Source organism: Nelumbo lutea, chromosome 3 (assembly GCF_056320005.1).
Source record: "Nelumbo lutea isolate HS-2025 chromosome 3, American lotus-T2T, whole genome shotgun sequence".
NCBI lineage: Eukaryota > Viridiplantae > Streptophyta > Magnoliopsida > Proteales > Nelumbonaceae > Nelumbo > Nelumbo lutea.
Window position 1 is genome coordinate 22,332,892 of NC_142686.1, and position 11,892 is coordinate 22,344,783.

At 36.4% G+C, this 11,892-nt stretch overlaps 1 long non-coding RNA gene and 1 pseudogene across 2 annotated transcripts; one reads left to right on the forward strand and one right to left on the reverse strand.

Moving 5' to 3' along the window:
• Positions 1-6,456: 6,456 nt before the first annotated feature.
• Positions 6,457-8,621, forward strand: LOC148863549 (putative galacturonosyltransferase-like 3 pseudogene; annotated as a pseudogene). Its single transcript, XR_016109817.1, has one exon. The product of XR_016109817.1 is annotated as a putative galacturonosyltransferase-like 3 pseudogene (transcript).
• A 532-nt stretch (positions 8,622-9,153) lies between these two features.
• Positions 9,154-10,133, reverse strand: LOC148863550 (uncharacterized). The gene is made up of 3 exons (XR_016109818.1): positions 10,015-10,133; positions 9,293-9,857; positions 9,154-9,195 (listed from the first exon to the last, which is right to left on the reverse strand). It is a non-coding gene; the product is annotated as an uncharacterized LOC148863550 (long non-coding RNA).
• Between the last annotated feature and the right edge of the window lie 1,759 nt (positions 10,134-11,892).

An 11,892-nucleotide genomic window follows, 5' to 3' on the forward strand; every position in this document is an offset into this window, starting at 1 on the left:
TTGTCATTCTTTTTATATTTTTAGATTATTTATTAATGTTTTAATATTTTATAATCATATTCATATTATTTATTATTTATTATTTTTGAAATTTTAAAACACAATAAAAAATAAAAATACAAAATTAAAACCAATTTTTTAACATATTACATATAGAACCCACTAATCATTTAATTTAGAATCCGTTTGATTTACAATCGAAATCAGAATGGTCTATGAAATGGGAATGAAAATTAGAATATGCAGAAATGTTCTAACACTACAAATCATCATAAAAATCAAAGACTCTGAATATCAAACAACCGATGGATATTAATGTCAAGGACCACACAAGGCCATCGAGCATAGAGATAGACCATAACTGGAGATATTAAGGCTAACTGTCAAACAAGATCCTAATACAGTTATCGCCTTCATAAGAAAAAATCTCACAACATAAAGCAAATATGAAATGCCTTTCCAATATGTGTATGTGTATACTGTATAGGAAGATTTTATTGAAAAAAAAAAACAATTACAAAGAGGAATTATGTCCATTTAGATCAACACAAGCCTTGAAAAGGGGATTCTAAATTCTTTTTCTTATTTGGTGAAAAAGTTATTAGCGATTAAAAAGGGGGCCCACAACATATGGTCAATAATGGGCCGAGAACCAAAGAACTAATGGAACAGCCCACAGTATTAATTAATAACCCAAGCACTAATACCCAGCTCATTGCTGTCTAACTTATCGGGATCCAAGAAGCAAACCACCATATGAAGCTAATTCTCCATAGCTGAAAGTTGAAGCTTGGCTGTAAATACCCTTTTCGTATGCAATGTGATTGTGTTTTATGCAAGTTTTCAGTAATATATATATATATATATATATAAAGAATTGCTTGCTTATAATTAGTTAGTCGGTGGAGTATTAATAGGGTAAGATAATTAAATCTGAAGGTTTTGTATATTAATAGGCATTATGTTTATAGAGTGTAGACTTGTAGCCACCTCCTTGACGAGCTTTACAAGTTCTTAATTCCAGCGAGTTTTGTGTTGAAGACTTTGCAGAAAGGGTGATTGTTGAATTTTCCTTCTTAGTCAATAAATAGACCGGGTTGGAGTGGTGTTTGGGGCATGAATCATTATGGTCCTCATCTAATCCTCTTCCCATCCCAATTAATTTTATTTTGTCATGTGGCTATGTGCTTTAATCATTTCTCACTACTTTTAAAGCAAAAATGAGATAAATTATGAAATATATCAAGAGAATAGTTTTTTTTTTTGGCTTTTAATAAAGATAATAGATTTAATCTAAGCGAAGATCTCGGATAAAGTGTGACTGCACAACAGAATTGTTTCCTCAAAACACACGGCTATGGGCTATACATACATGGCTAGTCTCCCTCTTAGAAAAAAAAGGAATAAATAAAATTCTGAGTCAATATAGATAGATATATATAGAGAGAGAGAGATGGGCCTTATTCTGGCTCTCAAGTTTTTTTTTTTCTGATTCATGTAAGAAAATTGGCACATGTGACATGTCTTTCAATAAAAATAAAATCAATTCAAATTAAAAATCCAGCATAGGGCCCATGAATTGTACTTTGAAATAAGGAGGTATGCAAGAAAATGGGCTGAGAACAATGGATTGACTATTGAATTTCGCCACATGGTCCATGGAAGAACATGTGTCTTGCCGAAACACATGGACCCATTCTGGCCCATCACATTGACCTGCGTGCAACGTGCAAACCAATTTGTTACAAGTTGCCCAACAAAAGAGGGATCTCTTTTGTATTGACTGGAGTTGTGAGGCACTTTTACCCTACATCATTTGCACGAATTGCTCCTAATTCTTTTTTTTTTTTTTTTTTTTTGTATGTGTTTCCTTCTTTTGGCTGCATTTGTTTGTTGTGCAAATCTTGATTGAGTGCAAAATTTGTACTCGGTTCAGTTTTATTGTTATTTGTTTATAATTATGATTTGTATTTTAACATAATACGAAATTTCTACTTGTTTCTTTTATACTTGCTAGCAGTGTAAATTTTGCATGCAAAAAAACTGATCAGCAAAGGCTACATCCATTTGCTCTTACATTAATTCTATAGATAACTCTCAAAGTTCCATTTTCTTTAATTTAAAGTGTAGGTCTCTTCAGTTACTTCTCACAAGCAAATCAGGCAAAGCCAAATTTATAACAAAATTAAATCAGAATCTACACTCGACCTCTTTCATACTCCCATGCATTTACACCAGTGCAAATGAAATATATAATGCACAAAAGAGCAGATTTCTAGATCAGGCCCAATATTTTTGGCCCAACCCATAATGTACATACAAACATATGCACACACATATGTCTGAATTTGATCCATTTCTTGAGTTATTTTCCAACAATCTCTAATTATGTTAGCCGTCGTCCATAGAGGTGTGGTCCTTTGGGCTTTGATGCTTCTCCAACTTCCTAAAAGTGACCCTTCAACTGGGCTTCTCTCAATTAATGCGATGTGTAGTTGAAAATTTATTACTTGAAAAGTGAAGAACATCTGAGGCTTTTAGTTGATATTATATATAGAGTTTTAAACACCTAGGTGCCTTAACGGATATCCTGCAAGCAAAATCTCTGCAAGGCATCCAGCCGCATATTGTTATGTGCCCTATATCTGGCTTTTTTTTTTTTTATGAAAGAAATTTCTTTTTAAAAAATTGGAAAAAATAGGGATGCAATTTGGGCGGGCCCAACCCAAGCCCAAACCAACCCAGTCTAAAATTTTACACAATATGGGTTAGGATTTTTTTAGTCCTTGAGCTGGGTTCGGACCCAAAAATTTGAGCTTTTTATTTTTATAGTTGGGCTTGGATTTTAGATATATTTACATATTTGCATAAATATATATGTACATATATCATTTTAGAGTAGATTTATTGATCAACTCGAGTGTATCAAATTACAATGGGAACTGGTTTCAGATAAGGAAAATCAGGCTTGACCTTGAGCTTGGGCCTTAAGCCTAAATTTTAGGATTGGGTTTGGACTGACCATAAACCTGGCCCAACCCGCCCAACTTGCACCCTTGGAAAAAACTCTAGTTCTCTCATGTTGAGATGATTTTGGACTATGTAAATTGGAGTTCCTAGGGAAATTCAAATGCATATCAATTGGCAAAATCTATGAATCAGAACCTTCTAAATGAACAATTGAGCTTCATATTTCAGTAAATATGTTTTTATAAAAAAAATAATTTTAAGTTATACTACCACCAATAAAAATCAAATGGTAAAACTGCTACATTCTTATTATATACTTTATATAGACATAGATATATTGTTTTTATTAATAATGATTTTCAATATATTATACAATCATCACTTATATTTTCTTATTAAAAAAGAAAGTTTACTCGTCTATTTTTTTCTCCATTATTATGTATTTTAAGCATTACAATACTGTAAATTAAACCATTATAAAATTTAAAAATATTTTATTTAGTAGGTATGCTAAAATAATTGAGCTTTTTTATTTTTGAACGTAATCAAATTTCTTTATTTTGTTTTAATTATCATATTTCTATTTCATTGTATCGGTTATTCTTATATTTTATGACATTACATGATATAGCCAACCTACGGTCGTTGAGGAGTTGATTCATTACGCAATTCCTATCTATAGGAATTGCAAAAAGAAAAAGAAAAAGAAAAAGCACTTTTATGGATGGGGTTGGAATTCCTATAAAGAATGTAAATCGAAAACCCATGAATTTTCTAATCCATACGTCATGGAGACATGGACACCTCTCATAATATTCATACAGCTGGTGGATTTTGACATCTTTGTCGGTTTTTCCAAACATTCGTATAGATTTTGGACGTGCTTGGATTGACAAAAGCAAAAACATCCTGAATATGGATGGGAATTTATTCTCCTTATCTCGACTTTTTCTCCTTTTTTTTGGAACAATCCATATGTAGGAGCATAAGTATCTAAATGTTTTAATATCAAATAATCTTTTTTATTTATTTTTTTGTTCAAAATTGCTTCAAAGGATCGGTTTTAGGCTTGCCTACCCGGCTCCCCTTGAAACAGATCAAAATCTGAAAACACCCATTATTTGATGTTTTAATGGCATGCCAATACAATATGATGCATTTTATATGAGATGTATCATGCCCAAATTTTGAATCTTGATACAATCTTCATTGTCTTTTATACTTAATTTAGTTGTTCCCTTGTTTATTTTAGGTTTTAAACTCCTCATCAGACCCCTCACAAATATTTGAAATCCATGTTACATCAAAATTTAAAATTGCAACATGATATGTCTGATATAAGGCATATCATATCTTTAAAGGTTCGATACAAGATATGATGGGAAATAGGTGTTGTTGTATTTCTTTTATCCATTGTATCATATTTGTATCTGCCCGTATCAGCTATGTGTTGAGCACCGAAAGCATAGATACAAACATAAAATGTAAAAGTAATAAAGGGGGAAAAAGAAATAAGAAATATATAAAATAACAAAAATTTTAAAAATGCATTTTTATTTGCCTATCATATCCATAGAGCAATTGAAATTTCTTTTTCAATAATTATTATTTTTTAATATATTGTACAAATTTTTATTTATTTTTGACTTTTTTGTATTTTTTTGAATTAAAAATAATTAGTAGTTATTTAAAAAATTAATTATTAATTATATTTCCACTTATAAATTGTTCCAATGCATGTTTTATGGTTGATAGGATAGTTGGGCTTTTCCCATCCCATAAAACTTAAGAATTATAATTTATAAATTATAGTTAAACATATGATTTTTAATGAAAATTATAATTTATTATGATGTATTTCTTTATAAAATCTATTAAAAATTATTTATTTAATGTATTTATACCTCGTTGGGGCATTATATTTAGTGTCTTTGATGTATTTTTATGGTTTATTAAAGTATTTATAGTATTTTCATGCATATCTTAATTTTTTTCCTAATATACATACGTATCCAAGGCGTATATCTCAAAATTACATTTTTGATACACTTGATGTTTCCAATATTTTAAACCTTGAATAGTACAACTCTTAAAATGTTTGGGCATTTTAGGTTTTGAATTCCTAACTCTTCGTATTTAGCATTTTGGTGACTCAGAAAATTGATGTATACATTACACATTGATACATTACGACATTTTGAACCTTAATTGAAATACACAAATATTTATATTATATGCACACTTTTGTGTTACTAATTCATTGTTTAGTAGAGTAGTACAAATTAGGTTGCTTGATTGAATCGAAAAGTTAACCACAATGGGCTTGGGCTTGGCTTCGAGCCCATTCAAAATCTAAACAATTCTCAATCCAAGTTGCGTTCCTATACTTGACAAATGACAATACAACCAGGATGAATCAACAGAATATATAGTGTTTGTAGAGGTAGAGGGAACTCATATTTGGTACTCCCAAATCCGGTAAGAGACACTATACTTAACAGAGATACTAGGCCTAGAACTGCAAACTAGCTCTAGTGGAGTAGTGGTCTGGTGAGCAGCTGTGAACCTGCCACCTCTCTTTAGGTTAGAAAAATTGAATAACTTTTTTATTATTTATTTTCCAATTGAATAAGTAATTTATTCATCTTCCAATTAAGTAAGTAACTTATTCACCTTTTTTTAGTTGAACAGCTGGGTAAAACTTATTCATATCCCAATTGAGTAAGTAATTTTTCCGATTAGAAAAAATTTTTACAAAACTGATGGACTATTTCACCCATTTTAATAATTACTTTTATTATTTATTTATTTATTTTAATAATTACTTTTTTTATGGATAGAAATCTTATTTTATTATTTATCTATAAATCCTAAAAATCAAAAGACTCTGGTTTAAGACTAAAAATCCATAAAATAGCTGGTTACTGGGTCGGCTCTATCAAGCATCTTCCCAGTTCCCACCCCTGTCGGCAAGAGAGTGCAACTTTTGGAAATGTGATCCGTGACATAGCAGTCAGCAGTGGATTCAAAGAATCAAAATGCCAGCAACAGTGTCTGGGATTACCATCCAATAACCATTAAAAATGGGTGTGGGTGTGGGTGTGTGGGTGTGTGGGTCCCCAGAGTCCGTGAAAAGGTGTCACAAAAGCCAAAAGGCCAAACCAGATCATCTATGAGTAGACCTGTTCATGGATTGGGTTTGGACCGGTCTTTTATTCTGTATTAAGAGATTTTTCTAAGGCCCGAAACCGAGCCCAGTCTGACCATCGGACTTTCAACTTGGGCCCGAACCCGGCCTAATGAAAAGCTTGAAGCCCAGGCTTGGGCCCGAATCCAAAATTTAGCCCATGCTATTACTACTAATGAAGCGGCTGAATAGAGAGATAAATTATAAAGAAAAAATAAAAAAAACTATATATATATTAAATTATAAATATATATATATATATATATTTCAATAAATATTATATTATTTATATATTTTATATAAATATATAAAATGCACATTATGTATTTTATAAAATATATAATGCTGAATCGAACCGGACCGAATTCGGGCCGGATTTTTTTGACAAATCCCGAATCCGGCCCGAAACACAATTTTTTATGCCCGAAGTCAGACCCGCGGGCCTCATTACATGACCAAACCCAACCGAGGTACGGGCCGGGCCGGGCCGAACCATCGGATTACCCCGCCCGTGAACAGGTCTTATCAGAATTCATACGAATGCTGAAATGCAAGTATTGAGAAAGCCCCGGACATGAGCTCTCCAGCTAAGCAACCGCAGTGAAAACGTCAAATCCGTCTCTTCCACATAACAACTCTTCCGTTGTCTCACATTGCGCCCAACAAACGCCTTACGATATATTCAACTGTGTATACATCTCACACTGAGAATTTCGCCAGATACTCGGACACTCGATCACCATTCGACACGTTTCAAAAAAATCATAACCATCAATCTCAACCGTCTATTCTTGAATCGTCAAAATCGATATTATGTACGGCAGGAGGTGGGGTGTTCAGTACCATAAAATTCCTCTTTCGCAGACAGAAGACTCGTGTCTCCAGCCTGGCTTGTCACAAATTTTTTCCTTCTCTCTCTTGTTGGATTACACCACCGCACCACCACCCACGATGTCGCCGAAACTTCGGTTTTTTCTCGTTGTCCTGCCTTTCCTTCTAGTATCCGCCACCGGCGCCACCAAGCCCCTGCCGTTGACCACCACCAGAGGCCTCCCCAAGTTCAGAGAAGCTCCAGCCTTTAGAAACGGCATCGAGTGTCCCAAAGCAGACCCATCATCCATTATCCACATAGCCATGACTCTCGACACCACCTACCTCCGTGGATCTGTTGCCGGAGTCCTTTCCGTCCTCAAGCACGCCTCCTGTCCTGAAAACATAGTCTTCCACTTCCTTGCCTCTCACCGCCGAGCAGAGCTGCGACGTACCATTCTTACCACCTTCCCGTACCTCAACTTCCAGGTCTACCACTTCGACACCAATCTCGTCAAAGGCAAGATTTCATCCTCCATCCGTCGAGCACTGGATCAACCCCTCAACTACGCGAGAATCTACTTGGCCGATCTCCTCCCCTCCGGCATCCGTCGGATTATCTACTTCGATTCTGATCTCATTGTGGTCGACGACGTGGCTAAGCTCTGGGAAATCGAACTGGGCACCCACGTTCTGGGCGCACCCGAGTACTGCCACGCCAACTTCACCAGCTACTTCAACGATAAGTTCTGGTTCGACCCATTTTTCTCCCAAACGTTTCGAGGCCGAGAGCCGTGTTATTTCAATACTGGCGTGATGGTCATCAATATCCGCAGATGGAGGGAAGGGAAATACACAGAGAAGCTAGAATCATGGATGAGGATTCAGAAGCGGCAGCGAATATACGAGTTGGGCTCCTTGCCTCCATTTTTGCTGGTCTTTGCCGGAGATGTGAGAGGGGTGGAGCACAGTTGGAACCAGCATGGTCTTGGTGGGGATAATCTGGAAGGTTTGTGCAGGGATCTGCACCCCGGACCGGTGAGTCTACTACACTGGAGTGGGAAGGGGAAGCCATGGCTGAGACTGGACTCAAGACGGCCGTGCCCGTTGGATAGCTTGTGGGTGCCCTACGATTTGTTCCGCCATGAGCCATTATTTCCGGACAGCTAATTAATCAGTCGGCATTGTAAAGATTGATGCATGATCGTTCATGGCGGAAGCTTCTTGTATATAAGTGGGATGACGGATGCATGGAATGGGAGGGATCAGAAAAAAAGAGAGACCAAAAGAGTGAGAAGCAACGGAGACAAGAAGATAAAAGGAGAACAGTGATGCAAGTGAAGGAGCTTCTTGGATCGAGTTCTGACTGGGGTGCTGTACAGCGTAAAAGACTGAACAGATGATTTAGGATCATTAAGGGTCCTGATTAACGGAAGATAAGGATGAGTGATGATGATCTATATATATGTAGAGCAATGGATAGAGATTAAGAGAGATTCTTCATTGGAGTGGGCCTAGAAGATTTTTGAAATTTGAGTGATGTGAATCTAATTTTCCATTTTGGATGATTTTGTTTCCAAATTCCAAAGTGTGCATATTGTGATTACTATTATTATTAAAGATTCTTAATTATCGAAGATTTTTTTTGAGTTCACATCCGCGCCCCACAATGCGATTGTTGTGGCTGTGCATTTGTTTATAAGTTTAAACAGCTAGAGTAAATATGTTATATGGAAAACTGGAAAAGAATAGTTTTTTACTTAACCATTGTCCATATATTGATACTTAGCAAAGCATTCTTCAGTCATTTGACTCATTTTAACTATTGTCGCCGGCGGACAGTGGAATAGGGGAGAATGGATGGGGAGAGAACAAAAAAAAGTGCAGAACGTCTGATCAGATTGGAGGCAATTTTTTTAAATTATCTCTGCTGTTTAGCTAATTAACAAACTGTACTTTTAATATTTAACTATTATTTTAAACCACTTTTTTCCATGATTTGTTATAAATTTTAAAATCCAATATTACCTTTATAGCACAGGCACCCTCTCATCCCTTCCGGCGCCATGTAACCTCTCGTCTCTTCAATTTTCATGATCCGCTTGTTTGATATTTTATATTTTGACGATGGTTTCGATTCTGGCGTGATGACCACACCCCAAATTCTACCATGAAGAGCCAAGAGAAGACCAAACTAACTCTCTATAAATGCGTGAAGATTTCAAAGTCTGCAAAAGACGGAGGAGAACAAAGAAGTGAAGCTAATACAAAGCAAACTACCACCAGAACAAATTAAGAAATCCCCAAAACAAACTGCCACCAGACCTCGTCTACGAAAAGCAGATGTGGTCGCCGGAGATGGAAATTCCTGGAAGCTTGATGATTGTGGCATGATGGCCTCTGCATAAGGAGGCAAGCCGTTCACGGAGCTGAAGTGGTTCGATTGGGCGACGTGACTTGTATTGGAAGATGAAACCCACAGGAGGTGGTTTTACTGTTCACCTCCCCTGTTTCAATCTGAAACGCAGGTGCGGCGTAAGAAGATTCAGGTTAAAGGCGAGTCCGCCGATAATAGGACCACGGTTCGAGTAGACAGGCGCATCGTTAGAACTGAGAAGGAAAGTTCAAACCGCGCGACCACAATCTCCACCAACAGTATGATCGCTCACTTGAGTCGATCATACACCTGAGTCTCGTACCCGGACTCCACATCTGCAACCTCAGGCAATGGATTCGTCGCCATCCGAAGTGACACCTCCATCATGGTGTATGCCTCCAACACCGGAGTGTTGAATGCTTCCTCCAGCCGAGTCACTATAGATGGTATCAGTGAGGCACATTGCGGGAAAGAGAGAAGAAGATGAAGTTTAACGTTTCAGCTTGCAGAAACCTTCATAAACAACAAATATATAATCAAAATCTTTAACAAGCGAGAGATGAGACGTTTTGCCATCTCGATCAAGAACTTCTACCAAAATTTTTAAAATCCGCAAATTAAAATCAACAAATATTAAAAACTCGATAATTTGTTGGTTATTTAACCATACCTGAATCGCCGGGATGTGGGCAACGAGGGAAACAAAAAACAGGGGTGAGGAAGAAATAGAGAGATAAAAAAACCAAGAAAATATTGAAAAAGAAAAGAAATTCTTTATTACAATTAACCATCGAATACAACAACTAAAGCTAAGTTATATAGATGTAAGAGTGGGAAAGAGAAAGAAGAGAGAGAAGAGTAACAAACTAATACAGGCAGCAAAGTTTGAGGACCTTGACTTTGTAAGATGTCTGCTATTTGAGCATGTGTAGAAATGTATTGAGGCTTAACAAAGCCCTGTTTGAACTTGTCCCTCACCAAATGGCAGTCGATTTCTAGATGTTTTGTGTGCTCATGAAAGACTGGATTTGCTGTGATGTGTAATGCAGCTTGGTTATCACACCAAAGAGGGATGGGGAGCTAGAGAGGGATTCGAAAATCTGCAAGAATGTAGGATATCCATTGGACTTTATAGACTATAGTGGCAAGACATCTGTATTCAGCTTCGGCTGAGGACCTGGATACAGTTGTTTGCTTCTTAGTCTTCCAAGAAATAAGTGAAGAGCCCAGGTACACACAGTAGCCTATAAGTGACTTTCTGGTTTGTGGACAAGATGCCCAATCTGCATCACAGTAAGCTTGGAGATCAAACGTGCTGGAAGAAGAGAAAAACAAGCCTTTGCTGGGACAACCCTTAAGGTATTTGAGCAAGTGAACAGCTGCACTCTAGTGATCTTGAGTTGGGGAACTGACAAATTGACTCAAATGTTGGGTAGCATAAGAAAGATCAGGCCTGGTGAGATTTAAATACAACAATCTGCCAATTAATCTCCTATACCTATCAGGATTAGGTAGTGCAGGACTGTTATAAAAAAACTTCAATACTTTAGAAAGAGGAGTTTGAGCAGGTTTAACCCCTAATAAATCTGCATCTTAGAGTATATCCAAGGCATACTTCCGTTGGTTAATATAAGTACCAGGTGTGCTCCTTGCAATTTCAAGCCTGAGGAAGTATTTTGCATAGCCAAGGTCTTTAATTGTGAAGGCAGAATTAAGAAATTGTTTTATTGAGATAATTTCACTCTCAGTTGTACCTGTCACAAGCACATCATCGACATATACAAGGAGAGCTAAAAATGAGTTGGAGGTATGCTTGACAAAGAGACAGTGGTCATGTTTGGATTGCAAAAACCCAAACTGTTGAAGCTTATTGCAAAATTCAGAATTCCACTGCTTGGAAGCCTGTTTAAGGCCATAAAGTGATCCTTTTTAGCTTACAAACCTCTCCTTTTTGTGCCTTCTGATAGCCTTCTGGTGGAAGCATATAAACTTCCTCATCCAAATAACCATGGAGAAAGGCGTTGTTTATATCAAGCTGACGTATTGGTTAATTCTTAACAGTAGCATCTGCTAGAAAAATTCTAACAGTAACAAGCTTTGCAACAGGACTAAAACTATCAAAATAATCAATGCCAGCTATTTGATGATAACCTTTAGCTACAAGCCTTGCTTTGTACCTTTCAACGGTACCATCAGGGTTCAACTTAACCTTAAAAACCCATTTTGAGCCTATAGCTTTCTTCCCTTTAGGAAAAGCAGTCAGTTCCCAAGTCTGATTTTGTTCTAGAGCTTCTAGCTCTTTGTTCATAGCTTTAACACACTCTGGATGAGTACTAGTTTGAGTGTAAGACTTAGGTTCGGGAATAGTTGATACATTTGCTAAAAAACTCAAATATGCACTATCAAAAAATGGAGATTGTGTATAGGGAAAAGTAGGTTGTTGTAATTGGAACTAGTAGGGGGTAATGAGACCGTATTAGAAGTAGGTAAATGTTCAGAAATTGACAAATTTGTAACAAAGTCCTTGAGCCAAACATGTTTGTTTTTT